The sequence below is a fragment of the Syngnathoides biaculeatus genome, chromosome 17 (genome assembly GCF_019802595.1).
Source record: "Syngnathoides biaculeatus isolate LvHL_M chromosome 17, ASM1980259v1, whole genome shotgun sequence".
NCBI lineage: Eukaryota > Metazoa > Chordata > Actinopteri > Syngnathiformes > Syngnathidae > Syngnathoides > Syngnathoides biaculeatus.
Genome location: NC_084656.1, coordinates 6,628,909 through 6,656,723, shown reverse-complemented (window position 1 = coordinate 6,656,723; position 27,815 = coordinate 6,628,909). Strand labels below are relative to the sequence as shown.

Here is a 27,815-nt window from a genome sequence, read left to right as displayed (position 1 = left end):
CTTCCTTAGTGCCACGCTAAGTCATGAAGTGTTTTTGTATACAATTTTTACAATGGTGTTATTAAGAAGGGGATTGGGTCACACAACTCACCACCCACCACTGCCAAAATTAATACTCTTCTCGGATTACTTTGTGTTTTGTTGCAGGTGCAAATAAATGCTGTCTGTTCAACAAAGAAGTTTAAGATGAAGTCAGACGCAGACAGGACACATATACATCCATCCATCCATCCATTTTCTTCACTGCTTATCCCCACGAGGGTCATGGGGAGTGCTGGAGCCTATCGCAGATGTCAACGGGCAGGAGGCTGGGTAAACCCTGAACTGCTTGCCAGCCATTCGCAGGGCACATTGAGACAAACAGCCGCACTCACAATCACACCTATGGGCAATTTAGAGTGTCTAAATAATGTTGCATATTTTTGGAATGTGGGAGGAAACTGGAGTGCCCGGAGGAAAACCCACGCAGACATGGGAGAACATGCAAACTCCACACGGGTGGGTCAGAGATTGAACCCAGGACCTCAGAACTGTAAGGCCAACGCTCTGACCAGCTGAGCCACCGTGGTGCTCTGTATACATTGAGTACAGCTTAATATAGTACTCATTGTCTATAATTAAAGGGAAATTCCAGTGGTTTGGTTTAAATATGTATGCAGCAAGTCATGTCATATGTACTGTACCTTGTCAATGTGATGTTAATCCTCTCTCATTTAATGTTTTTTTGAGAAGATTTTTATTGGCAATTACGAATTTTCATGGGCGGCGCCATTTTGGCGAATCACATGACCTATGTGCGTGAATGTGATGTAATAGGTATGGTAACAAAGGCCTGCTTACATGGGGATTGAACAGAACAGGTTTGAAGTCAATTCTCTATCGGGTTTTCCAGATAATATTGGGGTATGTTTTTTGCCCAATGCATCATACTTGTCCAAGAGAGTTCCACAGAGAGGTCTCAACTATTTCACGCAAGGATATACACACAGAATTAAGATTTTGGACGGAGGAGGACGCAATGTCAGAGTTACAGCGAAATGTTGGCGATCGATGCAAAAAAAGTTTGACGCCTCACATACTTCATCATGAAATCCAACAGGATAAAATAGTGGAATTGTGCACAGCCGAAAGGAAAAGAAGAAGAAGAGAAGTACTGCGCATGTAAAGCAGGGTGAGTACTTTTTAATTGGAAAGATCAGGTAGTAGTAGTATCATTGTAGTCTTCATACGTGAGTGGGTGTATTCATTTGACTTGGCTTGTAATCGAACCCAGTGCTCTGTTCTAAATGTCGGAAGTGTTAGAAATGGGTAAATACTGTAGAAATTTCTCTTGCATGACATCGCGCATTTATATGTCACTAACCCAACATGACACAGTTCATTCAGCAGGTCAGTGATACACTAACAACGTTAAAGTTGTTCTCCTCCAATGTGTAAAGCATTGATAATAATTCAATTAAACTTAGAGAAGATACTTTTCCATCACTACCTTTCGAACATACAACATTGTGTTTGTTGATATCGTTCACATTTAGTTGTATGTGCGGTCTTCCGCAAGCCTTAATCCATCGTAGACACTTCGTCAACTGTGTTTTAGGCTTCGGAAAATTAATCAACCGGGCCCCTTGTTACCTCGCAGGATATCCTTGATCAGAATTGCACGTTCCCCAAGCGCATCTGAGGACAATTTTCTTCATAACATTAACTTTGCCAAGCGCACATTACTGACAACCAGCATTTATTGTGGGACAATACGGCGAGAGTGGCATATCAAGACAGGGGTTAAGACAATGCGCCTATCTGATAGGCTATTATTGTACGAGTGATTGACAGGTTGGAAAGAACCATTGTGGCCACCGCTGATTTCTCGAATTTATCGTCATCTGATGAAGAAATAGCAGTATCGGTTGATTGGGAAGATGGAGGAATGCTTCCATACAGATTTGAACCTGTGGTTATAAATAATGTAGAATTTTCGGATGGTTCTTTGGACAGGAATGACGTGGAGTCTGACTACTTGGCCGACGCGTGACGTTAAGTGCATAAACAAAGGCTCGGTTACATTCCTACACAATCATAGACAGTGGTGATTTCTTGGATTTATCCTCATCTGATGAAGAATGCGAGTCGCCCGACGGGCGGGAACCACCATTCATCCATCCTATTGATTTTGGAGTGCGTTTAGGTGAGCCAGCGGAGGACTGCACTGAGGACAGCATTCGTGGCCATGAAGGATGATAGAACCCATTAGTGAATGGTAGGCCTTATATTGTGGGAAAGGTTGTTTTTGCCAACTGGGTGGCCAGGGTCCAAGTGATAAGGAATCATCTTTGACTTGGTGGAAGTTAATACTTCCTCCACAACATCGGCACGATAGCTCAGCTGGTAAAGTGTTGGCCTTATAGTTGTAAGGATCCGGGTTAAATTTTTGTGGAGTTTTGTGTATGTGTGTGGAGAATTGTGGTGTTTGGATGTCCTCCCCGTGTCTGCGTAGGTTTTCTCCGGGCACTCTGGTTTCCAGTCCTTAAATGATTCTTTTTCTTACTGGGAAGAACATGTCACCGAACATTTCGCGTATTATTTCTTTTTGAATTCTGGCAAAATTTAGCGATACAGTAAGGCATTCTCCGATCATGGTGGTAACACGTGTGAAGACGCTACAAATCGGCGAGGATTTTTTTATTTGCGCGCCTATTACGTCACATACGCACATGTAGGTTATGTGACTCGCCAAAATGGCGGCGTCCGTGAAAATTCGTAGTTGTCGATAAAAATCTTCTTAAAACACCATTAAGTGGGAGAGGATTAACATCACATTGTCAAGGTACAGTACATATGACATGACCTATTGGACACATTGTTAATCCAAACCACTGGAATTTCCCTTTAAAATTTCAGTCTGTAATAAAGCTATTATGCATACAAATGTATATCAACATTTTCATGTACTGTTCATATTAGGTGTAGGATAATTCATCATTATATCCCTATACCAGGGGTCACCAACGCGGTGCCCGCGAGTGAATGGTAGCCTGCGAAGACCATATAAGGCTCCCGCGAGATATGTTCTAAAAATACCATAGGCCGCAAATTGTTACTTTTATTTGTGCTTTAAATTCTGAATCTGACTTGCTTACGTGAATTAAAATTTGAAAATACCAGTAATTTAATTTACTGCAATAAATTAAAACAAAAATATTTTATGTAGTTATGATGAACTGAGTCTGAAATTTCCCACAAACATGTCACGTAACCCTTCATACAATCGGTGCTCACGAAGTAGCCCTCAGCGTCAAAAAGGTTGCTGAGCCCTTCCCTATACAATACTGTCAGTAATGTACTTCCACCTTTGCACTATTTGGACCAATTACTACAATAAGTAATTATTCGCTCACAAAATAGACTATTACTCACCACATACCTGTATGTACATGCAACATCGTTAATGCCATAACGGCCACCTTGTTGAGATTACATTTAAATTTCCTTTACTTCCACCTCAATGCTGCATTTTATAGATGTTGAACTTTTTGGGGTTTTTTTTGTGAGTACAGTTACAGGGATGATTTACAGTACTTTATACTTTATATAGTACTGTATCAATCTACACAGTTCAGTGGCATTCCAAAGTTAATTACTTGTTTTAAATTCAGGACTCCAGTCAAGAGTCAGATGCCAGATGCAAATAATAATAAATAAAACAAAGTTAATTGCCCTCGATAAATTAGAAAAACTTATTCTTACGACCTGTACACTGGGACAGTGAAATTGCATTCTTGTGTGCTTTCTGGCTCTCGTCCCTCTACGCTTGTCACCAGGAAGCGCAGGGTTCTGTGTGTGCGTGTATACGTGTGTACGCCTGCCAGCCTGAAGAGCCTCTCACAGGCCCCGTTAGCATGTAGCCAGTGTCAGGTGACAAGAGCCCGAGTAGCAGCGTGCAGATGGGAGGCAAGTGGCTGCTGCAGCCAGACTCCAGATTTGTTTTACAAGAACAAAAGCAGGTCGGTTGTATTTCAAATTCAACATCCCACATTGGCATGTCTGGAATGTCTTCAATTAAATGGTGTGGCTTGTGGTATGACATCGTTTAATGTTTCCAAGAAGTGAAAATAATGCCAGAAAATATAACAGTAATGGAATTTCTAGGCAAATAATATTCATGCAGTCAAATGGTTGCAGGCATTTGCTTTAGTGACGGTTGACAGTCACTCACTGGGAACACAAACAAACCATTCACACTCACATTCAGGCCTAATGTGTGAAAACCCCAGCAAAACCCGAGACTATTTTGAGGGCCAGTTTTCTTACTCTTCTGTGTTCTTTAACTCCAACCTGTGACAAAACACACATATGTAGTCATTTGTGTTAAATTGCTTGACTGAGCCCAGTTGGCCCAAACAGCAAAAGAAGTGAGCAAAGACCTCACTGATGGGTCACACGCCATCTGTTTCATGTGACTCAGGAGAACACAAAACAGCATTAAAGGGAATCAGATGTTTGCGTCATCTCACAATACTAATGCCATCAGCGGAGAAAATTGTTTTCCTAATTTTGACATTTTTTTGAGCACTTTCATAATTAGTCAGTGGATCTATGAGGCCTTGTTTGTCACATTTTGTATAAACTGTTTTCAGAAAGTCCCTGCAACAGGACCATTAAGACAAATTAATGCCTATTCAGTTTCTTGGTGATTAACTGATTTTTGATGAAAGCCTCCCTCGTTAGTGTTGCGTTCCTGCATTTCATTATCCTAAAATGTGACGAAGATGAGAAGATTGTAGCCAAACAAATACGTCTTAATAACTGCAAATGAATCTTTTTAGAAAGCTTCATTCAGAACATTTTTGATGTTTTTAATATTTATATTCATAAAGACAAATTATGTCACTTTGGAATTAATATTCCCTTCTTTGCTATCTCGCTGATGTAACTGGTGAGAGCGTGCATACATACACTGGCGCACTGTTCTGCTTCTCATTAGCACCACACTGAAGTTTGCAGATACAGTATGTATGGATACAAAGGGATGCACATTCTGTAAGGGTAATGTTAAATATGGACACAAGAAGAAAGCTCGCCAGTCACAAACCAAATGTCTTTCCTCTATCAGAATGTACACCATCATATGCATGACATAAATCTTTGACTGTGCCATACACTTCACGGGAGGGCTGCATTTAATCACTCACTACCCTGCTCTCTAAAACCTTCTTGGGCATTGCCAGCTCAGCCCCCGGGGCTCTTGTCACGACTGAAACCACTCAAAACCACACCATAAATGGAACAAAGAATCAGGGTGGTCAAGCACTTAGTGGGTCCAGTTCACTAAAATGACAAGTCAGAGATTCTGAGTCAGCAACGGCTGATAGGCACATGTTAAGTAGGTGGCGCTGACAGCGAACACAGCACAATTGCATAGTAATCCCATGGATGAGTTTTTAAATGGGCCCAAGTGGTCTGTAAGCCCAAAATGGTCGCGCTAACACTGACATGAACCTGAGTGTAAGGAACAAGATGAAAGTATGACAGACCATTATTTATTTGAAGAATTAAGATAGTGGGGCGGTGGAAGGGTGCTGCCTTGGTTAGTACATCCACCTCATAGTTCTGTGGTGGTGGATTCCTATCCTTCCTCTGTGGACTTTGCATGATCTCCACATGCTTGTGGGTTTTCTCTGGGTACTCCAGCTTCCTCTCAATTAAATGACACGTTAGGACTCTAAATTGTTCTTATGTGTGAATGTGATGGTGGTGGGTTGTTGTCATGATCTCCTGGTGACCAGTCCTAGGTGTCCCCAATCTTTTGTTCAAACTCAGCTGGATATGCACCACCTCACTTGGGGCACTAACAAGGATAAGAGGTATATCAAATGGATGGCTTGATTGTATCAATAGGGATGTAAACAAGCCAGGGTTGGTGCTCCTGAGACTAAAAATTGAGATTAGACTATTTCAAAAACTTTTGAAGAATAAAGATGGTCTCGTGCAAACCCAGATTTTTACCAGTATGGCTTCAGTTAGTTTTGCTGATTTTTCATAGCAGAGTTGAACATGCTTACAATCCCTGTTAACATGCACTTCGTACCCCCCAAAATGAAGCAGATGATTATCGAGGGAACACACACTTGAAACCAAGGTAGAGGAATTGAGATACTTTCAGGTCTTAGTTGCTAAAGTGATTTCTTAGCGCTGGCAGTGCAGGTTTGAACAGCACCAGTGGATTTTAAAAAGAAATCCAGGCCTGCCTTGCACATGTTCACCTTGTCAAGTGTATTCCCCTAATTTGCTAGCATTTATGTGTCATGGTTGAAATACTCGTTGAACTCATGTAGCTCGTTTGATGCCAAATTTCCTCGCTGCAAAGAAATACTGTAAGTAATATTACAGAAACATTTTTCTGTGTTTTTTTTCTTTTTACAGAAAGAGAGCTTTTCCAATATAGGGACTTTTGGCTTCCTCGAAACTTGCAGAACCAGCTGTAAATAGAGCCTTCAGTTTTGAGTCAGTTGAAAATCACTCAAATTTCAGGCAGTGTTTTTTTTTTTTTTGTGACAGTTGAGATAAGTTGAACTGCACTCCCACAAGCAAAGAACGGAGGCTAGTTCAAGTAAGGAATGGTGAGAAATGATGGGAGTCAATGAGGGGGAACTGTTAGGGCCTAAAATTGGGCTCCAATCCGCATGGGCTCATGTGAAGGTGTTGACTTGGAGTGCCTGCCTGTCAACACCAACGTCCTCCACCGTTTTCCCAAAGTTCCCACATTACTCAGATAAAATGGCAGGTGGGAGAGGAGAGCAATGCGATTGGCTGTTAAAGGGGGTGAAGGCCAGGGTAACTGTGTTGGCTAAAGAATCCCATTGAGGCCTGATAAACGTATGTCTCTCCTTAGTGTGGATCAGACAAAACCCATTGGTTTCTCATCAGGTCCCCTGATTTGGACATGAGAGTTTTAAGTGAGTTTTGAAATTGGAGTGACGAATGATGGAAAAACACATTGGCAGGGACCAAAAACAATGGAATCTTTCAGTAGTTTCAATAGTTTATACTTTGGTCATTTGGACAGAAATGTAAGCCTCAGCACTTTACTTTGTATCTCTTACGATCTACTATGACCATATTAATAGGATGAACGGACAAAGATAAAATACTTTTGAGGCTCTGCTTACGCTAATCTGAGTATTAAAAAGCTACCTCAATAGTGACTCAAACATCCCCAACACTGTTAGATTTGTGGTTGGACGAGCGACTCGGGGGCTAAGCAACTGTGTGTGAAGGCAGAACCTCTGTCCCGAAACAAATAAGCTTGGTGTCTTCTTGAAAGGTTTCATAAAAACAAGCACAATTCCGTTAAGCACAGTCTTTTTTATATTCTTAAAAAAAACAGGGATCTATAGTTCAACTGCTTCAGGCAGGTGAGGAGGAACTTGGGGGTCTACCTCGTGCAAATGTATTCATGCAAAGTACATTATGGAGAAGCACTTGGGATAAAAGCTGGTTAAATCTTGCAGGAGAACAAAGGAGGATGTTGATAGAAAATGGACTCTCTCTGTCTGGGTTCTCCCTTTCTTCGTGTTCTGTTCTCATCCCTCATAATCCCTTCCTCAAACACAGATGAGTGAGTCCTGACACGTGGCCACGTTGTACGACTGGGCCTTGCCTGCTGCAGATTTATTGTACTTCCTAAATAAATTGTCTCCATACACACACAAACAAATTAAAGTATTCTACACTGGTCTGTTACTAGTCCACTTAATTGGATAGGTTTCGCTATACTGGAGATTGATTTCCAGAAGCGAGAGTAATATCCAATCTTCCTCCGAGTGAAACATTGCAAAAACAACATTTTTCTTCTAATTCATTAACTATCAGCAGTTTTAGATCAGACAGAATAAATGATTGTCTAAGAGACACATACATGGCAATTTCTTTTTTCTCCTGTTAGGGATGACAAGCGTAAACCACTGCAGAATACAGGACACATCAAATCAAACAAAGTGATGTTAAATATCTCTTCAAACAAATCCATAATCAAATGTGTAAAATGTACTGTGTGCAAGAGGAAGCTGCTGTCATGACCGTTTTCTACAATAAAAAAGAAAGAATAAATATAAAGGCATTTCCTCACTGATGGAAATACTTGAATGCTATTTCTGAGTCATCCTTTACTTACTTTACGCTAATTGGCCCCCGTACAGGGCACTTAAGCACGCCTCCTGAAGTCACGTCACCCCACTGTTGCTAACCTCAGGCAAACATTAGATAAAATGGTGTCATAGGAAGAAAAGCCGAGAGGGAAATTGTCTGATTTACCATCTGATTTTTCACTTGCATTCTTACCGAATAGTGAAATATCGTTGAAGAGCAGACAGCAGGGCTTCAAGTATTTCAGCGAGGGGTATTTCACTGGTATTTCCATGCATATCGACGGAGAAACCATTGATATTAGCGCGAGATCTTTCCGGAGTCAGAGGAAGACCGAGAAGCCACATACATTGCATCTGCAGTTGAGTCCTACAAGGATATCTGAAGCTGACTGTACATGCCAAGCAGGGTGAGTGGATTTGTTATATTTTGCATATTATACATTTGTGGAAAATAATTAACCGTACGTTAAAAGATCTTAATATAACCCAAAGACGAATTCGTCATTGACAGTTTCCTATTTTCGTGTTACCTATCACACTTGTGTGCAGACTCTGTATAATGTGTATCTGTATAGCCGTTTGAGAACCGCCGTATGAAGGAAAAGAAGGAGAACGCGGGGCTTGATTTACGAGTTGTTTCTCTCGTTTTCTTTGTGTAACGTCACGTGCTCCCCTCGATAATTTTTCTTAAATTAGTGCCGAACCTACGTAAGTCCCAACCGAGTACGACAATCACTACTTTGGTGTCCTCAAACATCCTTCCTTCAGTCTTGGTGTCTCGGTGCACGTCGAAGGCTTTTAGGACTCGCTAGTCCGGTTTAGCTTAACTCGCTAGCGGCCAACAAAGAGACACGTTTGTGCAGTCAGGTCCTCGCAAAGTATCGCTCAACACAGATCAAGTGTCTCAATCATTCACACGTAGCTATGTTATGCAAGCGAAGAACTGCTAATTCATTTATATGAGACATGTATTGAAAATCAAAAATTGGGCTTACCTTCGTGCAAACATATCTGTTCCGGTTGATTTTAGATGGATTCAGTTGATCATGCGGTCTTCTACAAAGTTTGATCCATTGAAGACATTTTTTGTACTCGGTCTTCGGTTTTGGAAAGGGTACAAATCAAACTCCACCAACTAGCCTATCAGGATACCTGTCGTCACTATTACAAAGGCCGTGACTACACCTCTTAACCATATCTACTGTTAAGGATCCCTAAGACGTGATAAAACGCAAACAAAAGCTCTACTGAACCATGCGACTTTGTCTGAGGTTATGGCGGATGACAACAAGGGGGGTGGTTTAGGCACATCTCTGGCCTCTGATTGGTCAGCGACGCGGCCCACGCAATTTCTACGGAGGGGTCAATTAGCACCAGGATCCAGTCACTTGTGCATATAGAATGTTAATCCAAGATGAACTGAAAAATTAAATCTATTCCACACTTCCAAAACATAATCCTGAATGTCAACCTGCTGTTTAATTACTACATGCGTCCTTTTTCACTGCATGATAAGACATCAATTTGTCACCATCTCTCTATTCACTATAACTACTTTTGCTTTCAAACGCAGGATATACTACCAGGTAGTTTTATTTACAGTTGCTGGTCAGTTCAGGTTCGAAAGTAGAATTATTATAACATTTAAGGATAAAAATGACAAAAACTAATTTGAGTTGTCTCAATCCGCTGATCTGATTTGATCACATAATCCAAAATCACATTTTATCATGTAATTTTCAGATGATCAGCAGCACATGAAAAAGAACAGATTATTTTTATTTTTAAGTCAATTTAATAATCATGAGTTACAAAGATATTGATGAACAGTACAGCAATATCTTGGTTTTATTCTACACAATGTAACTGTTAGTGTGACAGTGTGAATAAGCAAAGAGGTGGAAAATCATGTCCAAATGTGGGTTGGGATTCCACAAATATTCTTGTCGTTCAATCAAGATGCAACATTTTAAGACAATGTATAGCAACAACTTTCTTTATATGAAACAAATCAGGGAGGCCACCTGTCAGTTATCATGACTGGGTGAGTTGAAAGAAACACAAAGAAAAGATCTACAGTAAATCAAAGACGTCCATCTATTAATACATGATGTAAACAGTCAGAGAACAACATTACCGCAATCACTGTTATAATGTTGTGGTTAATTGTTTGAAGTGAAATTAAGCACTATTGTTTTTATCTACAATCTTGAATCTAGTGAAATTAATTCATTGACTATTTTATTTTGTTTGTGCATGAAGCAAAATTCCCGCTATTTTATTCTTTTCATTTTATTTTGGGCAGGATGGTGAACGACTGGCTCGCACATCTGCCTCACAGTTTTTCTGCTTGTTTGGCTTTTCTCCCTGTGGCTTCAAAAGTTTTATGTAGGCACTTTAGTTTCCTCACACATCATCAAAACATGCATGGTAGATTAACTGAAAACTCTCAAATGCCCATCAGTGTGCTTGTGAATGGTTGTTTGTTTGCATGTGTCACGTAATTGGCTGGTGACCAGTTCAGGGTGTATCCTGCTGATTGCCCAATGATAGCTCAATCAAATCAATCAAAAGCCTTTGATGTCATTATATGACATAGGATAGCCTCTAGCCTACTTGTGAGGATAAGCAGTTCAGAAAATGGATGGATGGACTTTCGTTTCCTTATGTTATACAGTATATTTAGATGTAATTTGACCAGATTTATTGTCATATAAGAAGGTATGTTGTGAGACCTTTTTGAATAAAACAAATAAAGATAATTGAGAAAATTCTTGGGTATCGGTAAAAATAAACATTTTCTAAATTAAGTGAGTTGGGCTTGGATGTGTTACAAAGACAGGGTTCGGGATATCCCTAAAAAAACAAAAACCCATTCTCAAGTTATCTTACCTTTTGCATGTCTATCGGCTCTTGACTGTTTAAGTACTTTACACTAGATGCTGCAGCAAGCTATAATTTTGCTTAAAATGTATTTCCGTAGCGTGGCCTAGATCCACATGTGTGATGTAAATACAGAAGACCCTTGCTTGTTCACCTTCATTGCTGTTGTTTGTTCGAAAATGTAGTTCTGACTGATTTGTTCATTGAGGCCAGGTTTTTATATTTTATATTATATTTTTTTACACTGTGAACACCACGGATTTTGAGGTTAAAGCCATAATATATGCAGAGAGCTTCAATTATACTATCTGTAATACCTTGAACAGATGGTGAGAACATATTGATAAACATACACCTCCAGGTTTAAAGTGGCTTTTACATCTAATTAGATATACAGTATCAAGTGACTTAAGGGTATAAATGGCAAACGGGCCCAACTCCTCAAATGTTAGATCATCCAGAATGAGGTGAAGCAAATTAAATACAGCAGTAGGTTTTTCTTAAAAGACAATTTTAGTAGATGCGCGTGTGAGGTTTGCGCACTCACCTGCAATGTGACACAACATGAGGAATTGAATTAGTGTCACTCTCTGTGGAGACCTCGAGTGTCTATTTTCTACAAGTCACCATTCATTCCAGGGTAGCATCCAAAGTTATTAGCTCATCTTAGCCAAAGTTTTATGTTTCTGTTAATGTCAAACACAGCTACAGGGACAGGAAATGTCTCCCAAGAGGTTTAGGTTTCCCCTTTTTCTTCCATCTTTTCTCACTGTCTGCTTGCTACTAATGACCATACAGCCTGTTGGCACATGGCCCGACTCCATCAATATGCAGCTATTTGGATTGGTCGCGCTGCCTGTGTGGCGATTTGATGAGGCCAAGATTAATCTGTACTCCAATTAATCTATAACCAGTAAGACTTACTCTACACACAACATAACTAATCCCAGCACTGCGAATGAATAGTGTTTGGGAGAGTAGTTGGTTTCTCTGGACTCGTATGAATGAGACGGGAATGTGGCACAGACGTCTCTTGACTGTTGGACCACATATACTACTGTCTCAGACAGCAGGGGATTTCTGTCTATTTGATATGAGCCATATCAAAGAACAGCCCATACAAAACCTGTAGTTAAGCTGCATAGTCCACCTGCCTCTTTAGGAAGTGAATTCTTTCATTCTTCTTCTATTTTATGACAAAAATATGTACGTACGTATGTAAGCATTCAATATGTCTATTCAATGGTAAATGCATCCAAAAGCCACAACATTACAAATGAATGAGATACAAAAAGTTAAAAAACTCTATCAAAAATTCAACTTGAACGATCATTAGCATGTATAGCCTTTTCTTTTTTTAAAATGACTGATTTAAGAGGTGTTTGTAATATTCTGGATTACGGAGTGAGCAACAGGACAGGAACAAAATATTACCATGCAATTGAATTTTACATCAATAAAGACTAGTGACATAATCACACTCGCAATACAGCAGTGTATAAACAGATAATGTATGTTCAATAGTCAAATGCGTAGTATCAAGAATGTTTATTTTTCTCATATTGAAAAAAAATAACGATAGATAAATACCATTTATGAAGCTGTCATATGATGTTCTATCACATAACCCAAATGTGGAAACTAAAAATAAAACCCTAGATATCGGAATTACTTTTCTGAAAAACTTTTTTTTACAGGTGATTTCTGTGAAATTACAAAAGGGAACAAATTAACAAATTATATTGACAAGAGCATCATCAAGGAAAAAATAAAAATATTTTTTGGCTTTGAATCATCCCAGGGTCTTCCATGTACATATCAAACGGTATTAAAAAAAGAAAAAAAAAACCCGTTAACCATCAGACAAATCTCGGCAAAGCTTCCACTGCATTCCAGGACCCCCCCCAAAAAAAAATACAAACAACTTCAGCATGAAGACAATGGAGCAATTAGTCTTACTCCCTTAAAAGGACTTTTATGACAACGCACCCATTAGATAAATGCAGAAAGATTATGTACACCATTACACTACATCCTTCTCTCTGCTCTCTAGCTGTCAACACTCCCAAAAAAAGTCAGTATAATTCTAAACATTTCATGATGGCCTCCCTGAGTCAGGTCCTAGTAAATCTCACATTGCTCGAGTTCCAGTGACAAAGCGGAAGCCCCCTTTTTGAAAGCAGGCAACTAAAGTTCTCAGCAAAGAGTTATTGGATTTGAAGACAACCACAATTTTTTTTTTATGCACAGCTTTTTTTTTTTTTTGCTTTCAGTAGGTACCAGCATAGACATTGCATGTGCATAGCATGTGTGTGTGTGTGTGTGGGGGGGGGGGGGAGCGTATAAATGCTTCAAAACAGATGAGCTATATGAGTGTAGATTGTAGAAACCTACTCTTAAATGAAACAAAACCAGATGATTAAGAAGAAAATGTAGTTCTTGAGCAAACGCGAGTATCTCAAAACGTCCAACCAGAGAGCTGGATCTTGGATAGGAGTTAATCCTTACAGATGAGACCAAACTGACCGAGGGTCGGTTTCTTGTTAAAAGAAAAAAGGTGCAAATGAATCAACTTTCATGACAGCAACAACATGTACTCTGGCAACACCATTCCCCATGACAGGATTCATCAGAGGCTAGCTCCAGAAACATGTCAAACTGAGAAATAAATCTCAGTTCATAAGGATAAAACAGTGTCATCCTGTAATCTTGGTCGGTTTCTGCGGCTAAACAGTATTTTACAAGCCTCCGTGTAAAAAGGAAGAAAGGCTAAATTTCACATGAATCACCATTTTTGTGAGCCACGTTGAGACTGACAGCGTGTATAAATTATAATACGAAATTATAGTGTAGAGCTGAAATCCAGCATGTTTTGGGTGCATTTAAGTCTTGAAATGAAATACACAACATGAATGCTCAAAACAACCACGTTTCAGAACAAGTGCAGTTGTCAAAATATGCCAAATTGCAAAGTCCATGAATATTCCAGTATTTAACGGTCTTGCATATTTACCCGCTTTGTATTAGACAACAAAGTGATACAAATTCATCTGATTCGACCATATTTACAGTGATGCAATTAAAGTAGACTTTGAATAGTGGCCACAGATGGCAATTCTGTCTGGGTGACCACAATGCACCAACCCAAACAAATATCTGATATTGACCGCTGCTCTGCTCAGTCAATAGCACTTGTCTGGTTGGGTCTCTGGATGGTCACCACACACACCGGACCACTGTGCTTTCAATAAGTGTGACAGGAGGCTGTATTGAACTGTTTTGGCGCATCTCCTCTCATCTGCAGCATTTGCCTTATCTATATAAGGACAACTATCTGTGTGTGTTGGAGGAATGGAATGCAGAGACAGCCTAATAAAGTCTGTCCCCCATTTTACATGTGCTGATAAAGCAGGGAACGCACACACGATATGATACCAAATGATATATGACAGCAAATCATCAAAAAGACAGATAACACACTTGAGTTTATCTTACTACAGCTTTGTCAATAACATGCTCATTTTATATGGATCCATTGTAAGTCAAAACTAGCCCAAACTGACCAAACACTATACAAAGTTATTTTATCTACTGACTGTTACCATCTACTGGAAAATGAATTATTTGCAATAAAATATGCACTTTCTTATGGATTTCCAGAAAAATTACTTTAAACGTCCCCTTCATGTTTTTTCTATTTTATGCATGGCACGGTGGAGCAACTGTAGAGCATTGACTGCACAGTTCTGGGGGCCGAGATTCCCTGTGTGGAGTTTGCATGTTCTCCCTGTACCCGGGTTTTCTCCAGGGACTCCTGTTTCGTCCCACATCCCAAAAACATGCATTCATTGGAGACTCTAAATTACCCCTAGGTGTGATTGTGAGTGCGATTATTGTGTCTCCATGTGCCCTGCGAAAGGCTGGCAACCAGTTCATGATGTACCCCTCCTCCTGCCCGATGACAGCTGGGATAGACTCCAGCACTCCTGGAATCCTGCAACACTCAGAAAATGAAGAAAAATATATAACAATTGAAAAAAAATATATATATATTTACATAATTTTGTGGTTGATACCCAGGAAACACATCTGAACGGCAACATGGCATTCCCGGGTTCTAAGGGAGCACATGTGATGGTGTTTAGACATATGAATACTGTCTATAAAGTATCCACATCATGCTTTATAATAATCCATCCATTCATGCATTTTCTTAGTTGCTTATCCTCACAAGGGTCGCGGGGAGTTCTGGAGCCTACCCCAGCTATCAACAGGCAGAAAATGGGGTACACCCTTAACTGGTTGCCAGCCAATCACAGGGCACATCGAGATGAACAGCCGCACTCACAATCATACCTAGGGACAATTTAGAGTGTCCAATTAATGTTGCATGTTTTTGGGACGTGGGAGGAAACCGGAGTGCCCGGAGAAAACCCACACAGACACGGGAAGAACATGCAAACTTCACACAGGAACGACCGGGATTGAATCTGGGACCTCAGAACTGTGAGACCAATGTTTTCCAGTTTGTCCACCATGCTGCCACTTTTCAATAATACTTTTCAAATTCATACAACAATGCTATTCATAATTCATGATGTAACAGTGGATGAAATAGTAAAGCTTGCGGCCCTTTTTGCCAGCAATTATCACTGCAGCAGTTTCATTTCCAATCAATACGAGCGGATGACAAGCATTACCTCAAAATATCCCTCTCTCTTAATTTTTACCCATGTCCCCTTTCAGATCACGTTTCCTATGAATGGGCAAACAATCCAATGCTCAGTGTGTATAAATAACCCAGCAATCAAACACTTTTGCGAGGGACACACGAATCTGGACTTTGGATTGAAGGACGCAATGTCACTATGAATGCTTAGCAGAGGCCAATATATGGACCAATCAGAGCCAAGCTAAAAAATTGGGGAAGATGAGTTAAATATTAGATGAGTGACCCCCATATGAGACATTTTTGTTTACATATTGCGAAATAATGATTACTCCAACCCTTTCAAATGCCAAGCAGAAAACAAAGTATAGCTTGAAAATGACATTTCAAACCAAAATTATCATACAAATCTGAAAAAAATGGCTTCAAAGATAATAGAAATCAAATAATAAAAACTGTTGGAAGGGCACCTTTAATATTTCCTTTCCTTGTGATTCCACAACAGTGATTCAGGTTATTTTCTTGAACACAATTCAAACTGTCTAGACAAAAGTCTCATTCGTGATTGAACACAAAGGGCCGTTCAGTCAGTGCTTTCATCTGTGCAACCTGGCCTGGCAGTGGTGATAACATTTACAACACTCGGGAGAATGGATTTACCCTTCATAAGTTTCCAAAAGACCCGGTTCGTCGTGAAAAATTGATTGGCCGGGTGCAAAGGACGAGAGCTTTGTGGGTTCCAAATAACAGGTAGGTGTGTCTACAGCTACTAAAAAAAAATAGTAGTTTGAGGAGGACCACGTAATCCGTCTCTCATAACATAACAAAAGATCTGCATACGTATGACAGGGGTGCTAAATGTGTCGATGTGCGCGTCGGACGGCTTCCGCGATCCAGACGTGGAAGCCGTTGTTGTTAGTTAGAAATGATCCGCATATCATCTGAATATGCCTCAAAACAATTGGGTAATATTGCCTCGGACACTTCACTCAATTGTGAGATGTTCTCTTCTTTGAAAAGAGCTCCCGTGTCTCATAGCAGATGAGCAGACGAGCCGCCGGCCAAGCCGTGCCTCACGGATGAGCTGCCGGTCAAGCCGTGCCTCGCGGACGAGCACGGCTTTGGCGGGCTGGCTCATACATACTGTCTGGGAGTCTGTTGTTAGAAGTAATCCACATATCATCTAAATATAGCTCGCAACATTAGAGTAATATTGCCCCGGACATTCCACTCGATTGTGAGATGTTCTCTTTTTCCAGAAGAGCTTCTGTGTCTGAGGGGACGTGTCCCATAGTTGGGGCCACAGTGTGTTTTCAATGGTGAATGTCCCGGGTGACGTCACGGACAGTAGATGCAGCCAACATGGCGACCACTTGGATGTCGAATGACACTTCCGCAACTTTGTGCATGGATGACGCGCTCTCTGCTCATATTTATTTTTTCGATTGGACATTGAAGTGAATGATGTTATATGTATTTTTCATTTCAATATCTATTTTAGAATGTTTATAGGAATGAAACTTGACCTTTAAATAACAGCCTGATCAAGTTACTTACATTTCCAAGTGAGGAAATGGGTCTACGGATGAAGCGGCTAGCCCTCCGCCGGCCAAGAAGAGTCCTGTAAGACTGTTCGTGTCCTAGAGTCACAGTTGTGCAACGATGCAGTCTTCTAGCATTTAGAGCAGTTAGAGTGCGTCAACCCCCCATATTATGTCAAGCTTTTACAGAGTGCCCCTACCCGTTAGCGGTTTACCGTTATAGACCAGTACAAGGACAATTATGCCAAGGGTGCAGTTTAAAGTGATGAATCGTGCAATAGTCTACAATATATATTACGAACCCTAATACTGATTAGACCAGTAGCGTCATGACGATAGGGCACACTTAAAAATCTTAAATTTTCTCCAAAATGGGCCGGCCCCTGTATAATGCAGGGGGAACCTTATATGTGCACCGAGTTCCAAGATCTGTAACTGACTGGGAGCATTTCTTGCCAATATGCTGCTCATATAGAGGAAAAGAGGACATGTAAGAGGACAGTATGTGGAAGTTACAAGCAGAAGTGTGGGCGTGGGAGAGGACGCCCCCCCAGCAGGTATATAATGTGTTTTGTGTAAAACATCGTTTTTCTAAGGACCCCTAAAACGGGCACCAATGCAGAGTAACGCTTACTTTAGCTATCAGTTGCAGTAAATGGAGCAAATATGAACTGGAGCTTGCCATTATTCCAGGAGGATGGACAAAGGAACAACCACAGTGAGTTTAAAGTGAAGTTGTAAGATCGATGGATGGATGGATGGATGGATGGATGGATGGAGAGATTGCCCAGCTGTTAATTTCTGATTTAGAAGATGAGGACTTTGTTGGATTTGTGGATGAGGATTAACTAAAAAAATAACATGAATATGTACTTTCTTAAATACTTCAGTCAAGTACAACCGAACTCTCTGTTTATATTGTTAAATACGTCAATAAAGAACAACTTAGCTCAGTTTTGCTCCTGGTGCCTTTTTAAATAAGGTACATGCATGGTACCATATGTTTTAAGTTAGTGTCGCTATATACAGTAGCTATATGCTTTGTGGCACTAAATGTATGTAAATAGTGTTTGATCTGCACGTTTTGTGTCAATAGTCTCTTCGCTCATCATTTTGGTTATTTTGTTGTCTTCTGGTTGTGCTGTTCTGTTTGCTGTGGTGTAAAGATTTTATTTTGGTGTGACACCGTGAGTGAGAATGGCGTGTTGGGTTGTCACTTGCTTGTACCGGTAGTAGTGAAAAAAAAAGAAAGCTAAGCTTGTTTTTCTGCTTACAAAATTAAAGGTGCAATTGTGTTCTACTAACTCATGTGCGCCACCATGCCAGAGCCCAATAACAGAGTGTGCCTTGTGTATGTGTTAAATACTGAATTGCACCTGCAATGAAGACTGTGTCTTCTAATACAGTGTGCCTGATGTTTGTGAACATACATTATGTACTATTCAAGTGGCTGGTGACCAATTGAATTGACCAAAGTCAGCTAAACTAAGCTGGAGTCCTCCCAGGACTCTAATGACCCAGCAAATCACTTTTACATGTGCACATTCTTTGCTAATATTCAATGAGCAAATTTTATCTTTGAGTCATCTGTTGTCTTCTGTCCAAGCATGACGATAAGTAATTTGGATCCTTTTTTTTATTTTTTTTTATAGAAATGGCCAATATCTGAAAAGTTGTAAACATTATGATAAGAAACCAAAAATGAATGACTTTCAAGGAAATTAAGGACCTATTAATTGATTAATTCTGAAAAGAATTAAATCACACCAGCATTTCCAATTGATATTCCAGCAACAGATGCACAAGTTTAAAGCTGGAAAATAGCTCTTGTACCATTGTAAAACCCGACAACTAAGCTCCATGATAAACACTGTCCCAACAAAGTGTTGATAAGGCTGTAAATGTAAGTTATTAAAAGTCATGAAGTGAATGGAACCTGACTCCTGCAGCACAGCAAGCACCCGATCCTGGTGCCGTGGGACCTTAGTGCTGTAAATCAAGAGCATCCGAGATCATCTTGTGGACAAGACCACAACATCACAGACAGGAACCAAGATGTGTTTCTCTAATAACACACTCATTCATCGAGGTCTCGCCCATAGCCACACATACTTTACGCAGTATTCAGACTCGTCTTACAATAGAGAGCCACAAACAATTGGACAAGGAGAGATCACAGGAAACTGGCATAGCTGTGTACACGCTAATTAGCTACACTGGCCAGGCCACAATGGGTCTTTTCTCGGCCTCCATTTGCAAATCACTCGGCAAAACACATACTCATAGGATGTTCGGGATCACTGCCACGTTGGCTATGATAGCCTCTTTGATCCGGGGTGAGAAGTTCTTGCCCCCCCATGACAAAAAAAAAGAAATGAGACAAGCTGGTTTTGCTTCTCTCTCTTTCTCTCTCCCTCTCTCTCACCCCTATATTTATTTATTTTTTTCAGAAGTTTGCACTGTTTGTTCAAGTGTGTGACAGTCGCAGTGTGAATGGAGGATGCTGTGTTTTGTTCTGGCTCGATATGAACGAGCGTTTTGTTTGCAGGGTGACATTTAGACAATGGCAATGGGGCGGTTGCAGGGAGAGGGTGGGCAAGAGGAGGTAGTACGGCGGGGGTGGTTGGTGACGATCATATGAGCAAAGTCTGAAGCTTTTGTGGAACGCCGAAGAATGGAGGGTCAGGAGGTGAAGACCATGCAACCTCTGCAAACATCAAGGCACAAAACATAATGAGCAGGAAACAGAATTTCCTAGATGTTCGTTTTCCCATTATTGTCAGAATGCAGTGAGAGTCCTGCATTCATGTTATTGCTTATCTGCTACATGAAATGCCATATGTTTAGTTAGCGATAGCATTGGCATTTCTAAAGTGATTAAAAAAAAACATTGATGTGCAGCTCATTCCATAAACATGACTTATTATGATTGGACTCTGTGGAAAATTAATTTTAAAAAAGAGATAAAGAGAAAAGGAGTGAAGAGGTCATGTAATTTGATTTAATGATTTTTCTTTTTGTTCAAAACGAGAGACCGTATACAGTATGCATAGTACCTGGGGAGTCATATAGTGGAATGTAATAAAGTAACATTACATTTATTGATCATTGCTTTGTTTTGTATTCTGGCTCCACAGCAATGGCTCAGAATTGAGACGCAATTTCTATAGATTTCTTTTTTTATTATTGTTTTTCCACTTACAAGCCGCTCGGACCTAATCACATCGATAACCGCTACAGTCAGATACAAGCAAGCAGTCATGTAACTCCGTAGGGTGTAGGCTGGCGTGTTTTATTACCGATGGTCTCTAAAGTAAGATTAGCGCATATGTTGCCAAATTTAGAAGTCAAATTGTCACTCAAACACGCACCCACACAAATACACGATTACACACACGTACAATAGCAGCAGAGTTGGGGCAGGAACGATTATAGATGAAAGATGAGATCTGGTGCATAACGACACATTTGAAGCATGACTGAGCATTCAAGTCAAAACAAATCCTTTTTGAGCAGTAGAGCTTCATATCAGTTAAGTTGGAAGGCTTAACTTCATTAAAAGAAGAACAAGATATCGTCACCAGAGTACAGTAATCCCCAGTTCACTCAAAGTCACCTATCTATGTTCTATTTGTTGTCGACTGAATGAAGACACATTGCTGAAGGACTCATATTTGTCTTTTTCGAGTACCTGACTGCAAAAAGTGAAACCAGTGCCTGGCGAGGGACACCGACGACAATGCAAATATCTCTTTTGTTTGGAATTCCATAGTAGCAGGCTCTGCGCGTTTTCAACGGCGGAAGTGACGATGACGTCAAGGACAGAGGACGCGACTAATATGGCGACCACTTGGATGTCGAGGGACACTCAATTGTGCAACTTTGTGGATGGATGACGTGCTCTCCGCTCACTTTTTTTTTTCCGTATGGACATTGAAGGGAATACTGTTATATGTATTTTTCATTACAATATCTATTTTAGAATGTTTATAGGGATGTCAGTCCCACTTTAAATGTTCTACTGTGTATTTTTTTTTTTTTTACATCTTTCCCTATCCAACATCTGTCAGTGATAAGAATTGAACCCTTATAGAGACCCTTACAGAACCCAAGGGTTGGCCCCTTGATTTGAGCACCTCATCAAGCAGACCTTGCTGAGCCAACCCCAAAACTGCCACTTTGCGTAGTTAGGTAATAAAATAAACAGAATTGTCTGTGTCTCCCTCCCCTGCTGCTTTAGGCCACTGACGAGACTTCACTCTATGTGATGGTAAAACGCAGTGGTTAACAGGAATCATATGTTTGGCTTTACATGAGAAAACTCTGTCAGAAAATCAGAACGCAAAGCATTGATGAGAAAAAGTGTGAGAGAAGAGAAGTGACTGGTTTCAGTTGTTGCCTTTATGGCCCAACTCTGACATCCAGGTCTATGGTCGCCGTTCAGCAACATGAATTATAAAGAACCACATCTTCACGGGAGGTTTTACTGCATGTAAAATATGAAGTGTTGATAAAGCTCTGTGCGGCTGTGGGAAACGGAAAAGAGAATCCCACAGACCTTTTTTCTTTTTTATAATTTTAATTTTAGATTTCATCAATTTTTGCTTGTTTCTTCAAAAGGTCCTTTAAGGCAAGTCTGGTAGAACATAGAGAGAAGGCAATGTGACATCCATCACCTCTGTATCCACAAAACCAAAAGAAAAGTACTCAAAGAAAGTTGGTCAAGTTGTATGTGCTGGTGCCCACAACAAAAACACCATCTTTAGAGTAAAATCCTATCAATGTCACAAAGGTTACGCTCCTTCAAGATAACCCGCAGCGTTGCTGTGAGCTTGGACAGATTTTTTTTCAGCCCTCTCTCTTTTTTTATGTGATTAGGTGTCAGCAGAATTTTCTTTGGTGTGCAGACGTTGGCTTTCATGTCAGAGGTTTCTCATGGTCTCGTACTTGATCGAGTTGCCCCATTCAATGTCCACACAAAGTGTGAAACAAAGTAAACAATGTCTATTTGTAGTGTACGTAGTTTCTTCAAGTGGGAATCCATGTGTATGGCAGCTAAATAATTCTGTACTTATGTATGAATGCACTACAAGGGAATGGTTGGTTGTATAGAGAAGCTGCACAAAGATGATGACGATGAATTTGAAAGCTTAAGGGAACTCATGTCATTACTAAAACCAGCAGAATAATAGTCTGGTACTGAGCTGGGGATTCTCATGTCATCTTGACACTTGGCTTGGACTGTCGTATGGTATAGCCTAAACATTTAAGATACTGTTCTAATGAGCTGTATGACCACTATAAATACAATGACTTAGTTAGGATTAATGTCCACCACGTCTGCACTCATTGATGTTATATTATGGGGTTTTAACTAAATAAACGCGTCCATGGAAAAAATATATCTGCCAAGATTTACATACCGGGATGTTTTAGTGCTCAAAAACATTCCAATAGTGGGCATAGCAGGGGTGCTCATTGCATCGATCGCGAAGCAGTTTCGGTCGATCGTGACGGCATGCCGAGAAAAAAAGAAAAAGACATCAGCCGTATCTTTTTTTTTTAACTTTAGCTCACCGCACATGTGCAAACAACGACAGTACAGGGAAACATGCTGTCAGTGAGTTAAATCTTAACAAACATGAGTATGGATGCTGCAGTAAAGAAGATAAAAACGTATCACTTTCATACGGAATGGGAGGCGAACAAATTTTTCACAATGTCATTTTCGAAGTGCGTTTGCCTCATCTGACAGTGTAGTGAAATGTGGAACGGCATTTTAGAACTGTTTATGGAAAATACGACACCGACATTCTACCGAAAAGCAAGCCAAGAATGAGAAAAGTGAACGAATTAAAATCCCAATTGGGCGCACAGCAGTCACTTTTCACACAATATAGTTCAACGGCGAAAGCCACCACCAAAGAGTCCTTTCCGGGTTCGTCACATCATCGTTAATAACAAGAACTCCTTCCAAGACGATCTTTTAAGAATAAGGAGGAAATACAGTATTATCTTCAATAAAATCTCAACAGCTGTAAAGGGGCTGTGAAGCCATGGGTGATGTGTGGAAGGACATCGGAGATTGTGAGTGTTTCTCACTGCAATTGGACGAATCCATTGACGCGAGTGACACACCCCAGGTATGCATTTTTATCCGTATGTTGTTTAGTGATCATCCACGTGAACTCTGATAGTTACAAAAAACGTTCAAAGTTAATTATGTTGTATAATATCGGCTCATGCAGTTATGCAAGGCACACAAACACCCATTTACACATAACGAATCCTCAATATACTTTAAAAAAAATGTGTTTTGCATTTTTGTAGTGGGTAGATCTTTGTGACTTGGTCATTCTATTTCATTATTGTTCATTCTAAAAAAAAGAAAAAGCCTGGGCAACCCTGCTTTACAGTATTTCCTCAATTGCTGAGAGCATCAGTCATATATTAGAGGCTGTGGTGATTGTGATACAAATCTGAGTGAAAAAACTCAAAAAGCAGAACACAACTGATGTTTTTGACTGACAGTTTTGCAGTGAGAATTTGTTCCAGGTTATTTCTGAAGCAAACCTGTTTTTAACAGAATGAGTCGAAGTGGGTGAAGGTCTGCAATTTAATATCATTTTTTTTTATTTTCCTTGCTGTTCTACTTACTGTCTACTAATAGGGTGAAAATGTCTTTTTATTTATAAATTTTTTGACAGTTTAAAAATAGATAGTAGGTATCTCATAACGTCTGGCTATTTACATTAGCTAGCCGTCCAACAAACGAAACAGATGGACAGATGGGCGGGCGGGCGGATGAGCAGATAGATAGATACAGAGAGAGACTACTATTGTTATTATTAAGTGTGATGAAAAAAAGGAAGTGTCCATAAAGACTTTAAAAGCATCTAGTTGTATTTTTACTGAGGGAGGCCCCACTACATCATCCCAAAAGACATGTGCCTGTTAGTGTGTGGTTTCTTGTAACAGAAACTTCGCCAAAGCCCCTCTGTCAAATACCCAATAGACAGCTCACACAACTATCTGAATACTAGCATATAATATGTTCATATTCCATTATATGTTTTCTTTACGCATTTGAATTTTATTTTTTCCATTTGCTTTTGCCAAATGTCTTGAATGCTTGATATATGCAGCTAGACCTTTCTTTGGTGCTTACAATTGTACATAAGATGACATTGGTGGCCGTCCTAAATAGCATTTAATGCAGTGCTGATGTAGGTTTGCATTCAAAAGGATGCTTGAAATGTTAATGGGAATGTGATTTACCGTGGGAACTTCAGGGCATTCTTCTTGTTTTAGAGCACAGCGAAAGGAACCGGACTTTGGCCAGATGAAAAGAGCAATGACGTCTCACAGCCAAGTGGTAGCAGCGAAGCTAAATGGAGAGCTCCGTATAAATCTTGGGTTTAAAGGGTGCGGCAGCAGGGCATGATTACACACACACATGCAGATACACATGCACGCATTGCAGCTCTGCGGCAACAACTGTTCACAGCTGATATGTTAATGGTTCATGCAGGGACAGTGTGGTGCCAGGGTTCCCACACCGGGCCCACTTTTGTTGGAGAGGCCTTCATAAAACTCATTTGTTGGACAAGCAAAAAAACATGAGAGGAGATTGTGTAACTAAACATGAGCCAGTCTGCACGTGCATGTGCGTGTGTGTTGAGTATGTGACTGAGAAACTGAGAGAGGTACCAGTGAAAGTGTCAAATCCACACATCCATCATTGTGCTAATGTGCACCTAAGGCACTGGCAAAAAGCAGGGGAGGGGGGAGTGAAAGGGAGAGTGGTGAGCGCAGTCAGTGCGTGACTGAGACCAGACTCAGGTGAATAGACTTAACTGCCGATGGCTGGGACACCAGAAGGGGAACAGTTCACCTCACGGCTGGAGAAATGTGGAGCAGCGGGTGAGGAAGAGCAAGTCTTCATGTAACGGTGGAGGAAGCCAAGGGTGAGAAGTGAGTCATGATGGGGGAGGCCTTTCACTCCAAAGTAAGCTACGACTGTCTCAGCCTGCCTGATGCCTTTCCAGCCAACAATGCTATGGGAAACTATTTCTTGGAAAAGATGTTTCAAAGTTCAAGTTCTTGAAAACAACTGTTGCATTGTTCCTGTGTAAAGAATGAAAACAATCGTCTCTTAAAACGTAACATGCGCGTGTGGTAGACACAAACTGTGTTTGCCCTGAATGCTTCTGCAGGAAAGTGTACATTTATTCTGACACAATTTGGAGTATAATTGCGGTACACATTTTGCTTGTCCACCGACCAATCTAACTTGCAGTGCAAAGTATGAAATTGTTTTTCGTGATCGTCCAACCATGTTGACTGCATATTGCAGTAGGGTTTTGTTGATGAAATAATATTTATTTGTCAAAGCGATTTTTTAACACATTCCGGAGCTCAAAGCACATTGCTCTGTCGTTCATTGCTGATACTAATAACACGGTAACAAACAATCAAAAACTAGGTTACAAATGTAGTCAGTGCATTTTACTTAGTGATGTGGTTGCTAATTGTATCGACTTTTCCTATCGCTTTAGTGACAATTAATTAACTAAGTGACCAGCAAGTTTAACTCCTGCGAAAAAACAGACCAAAGAAACATTTTCACATTGTTTTCCAAAGGACAAAAAAATCATTTGAAGGGAATCATGGAGTTGAACATTGCCGACAACGTGGCATCCATTTATACTGAATTTAGCCAAAGTAGTGCTTTAGCGACATGTTGGAAAAATCTGACATCTGCCTCACAGGTCTGATGATCCGGGTTCAAATCCAGCCTTGCCTGTGTGGAGTTTGCTGTACTGTACTATTGTGTGCCTGGGTTTTCTCTGTGTACTCCGGTTTCCTCCCACCTCCCAAAAACACACGTGGTAGGTTAATTGAAGAGTAAATTGCCCATTGGTGTGAATGTGAGTGTGAATGATTGTTTATTTCAATGTGCCCTGTGCGGTATATTCCTGGAAATATATCTCTGACATAATTCGATACTATTGTATTTCTATTGCTTAAGTCAAAGTATATATATTTCATATAATTGTTATGAGTCAAGTAAATCATTTTTAATGTTTTTTTTTAGTTAGAAAGGATTGACAATGATGAATACATAACACTGTGTATTTTCTGCAGTTTTGAAACAAGCAAATTGTATAATCTGTGTGTTGTATGTTTTAAGAACGAGGTAAGACAAAACATTTTTTTTTTGTACTTCCCCTTCGGGTTTTGCCCTCATTCCCCAGCTCAGTCAGCACATGCTCAAATGCTATCTGCAAGCCAAGGCCAAGCACCCGCAGGGAGCGACGCCGTCCTTCTTTATACACTGTGCAGCTTCTTACCGCCTCCCACTTAACCCTCAACCACAATCACAAATACACTTCCTGCTGCCCGGAGACCAAACAAATAAGATGACGTCGTTAGGAAATGCGAATAAATGTTGAGACGCAAAGCAAAAATTGGATGGACGCACAAGCTGACAGCTGAAGGGATGCTGGCGATTTACCAGCACAATTTCACACGCGCACACTCACACACAAACACACGCACGCACGCACACTTAGGTCTGGAGCAGCGCGAGGTGTCAGAGCCCGTTAGAGGCCTTTGGCTGGACGCAACTAAAGAACAAGCTGGACAAAAGCGTTCCCTGTCTCCCCTCATTAAGTGATTTAGGATCCCATGTTCCCCCTACTCCTTTCATCGCCATCCAAAGTGAACACACTTAAAAAGCTCAAGAAGAATGCCATGGCCCGCTGACATGAATGGGGTGAAGAGGGGCAGGAAAGCCAAGTTCATGGCAGAGGACCAGGGTATAAATCTCAGCTACGCTGGCCGTGCCTATATACCAGCATTCAGATTAAGGGGGTGGGTGGGGTGTTGCGCTTTAACTTGAATAAACCGGGGTATACGAGAGGATTGGCCCTCGGGTGGGAAAGAGCACCCACTTAATCCATTAACAGTTCTTCCTCCACCGAAGAGGCGGCCATTTCCCATGAAAGTTTCGCTGAAATGTGCTACAGCAATGCTACACATAAGTGGGACATGATGGAAAGATGAAGGGGGTGTGATGGAGATACAAACCAGCCTCGTGAAAACATGGACTTTGTCGAGCGGTTCGAGGCTCAAGGGGTTAAAGTGGCCTATTGTATGTCACACAGTTTGGAGGATTTTTTTTTTTTTTGCAATCCAAACTCCATTAATCCATCTGACAGAGTCTGGCTTACTATGCATCCATGCCGAAAGGGAACATTTGTAGCGTAAAGTTTGGCAGCTGTCGCGGACACAACTCAATCTTTGCCAAGACATTCTGCTTCATTATTGAGCATCATTAAAAATAATAACAAAATGAATCTCTGTGATTGAGACAACTGGCAACATAATTGATGTATCAAAATGAAAAACTTCCCAGAAACAGAAGACAAAAATCCTGAAATACGACATCTGTGCTTCTGCATTTTATGATTTTTATGTCTAGTGCCTCATAAAAATTTCTGTTTGATTGTGTTGCGATGGCGGACCCAGTAGTAGACTCACATCTCCAAATCCAAACAGACACTGTAATACATT

At 40.5% G+C, this 27,815-nt stretch overlaps 1 protein-coding gene across 1 annotated transcript in view; it reads right to left on the bottom strand.

Moving 5' to 3' along the window:
• Positions 1–27,815, bottom strand: part of LOC133491047 (ephrin-A5b-like) — a 75,884-nt gene that overhangs the window by 28,109 nt on the left and 19,960 nt on the right. The window lies entirely within an intron of this gene.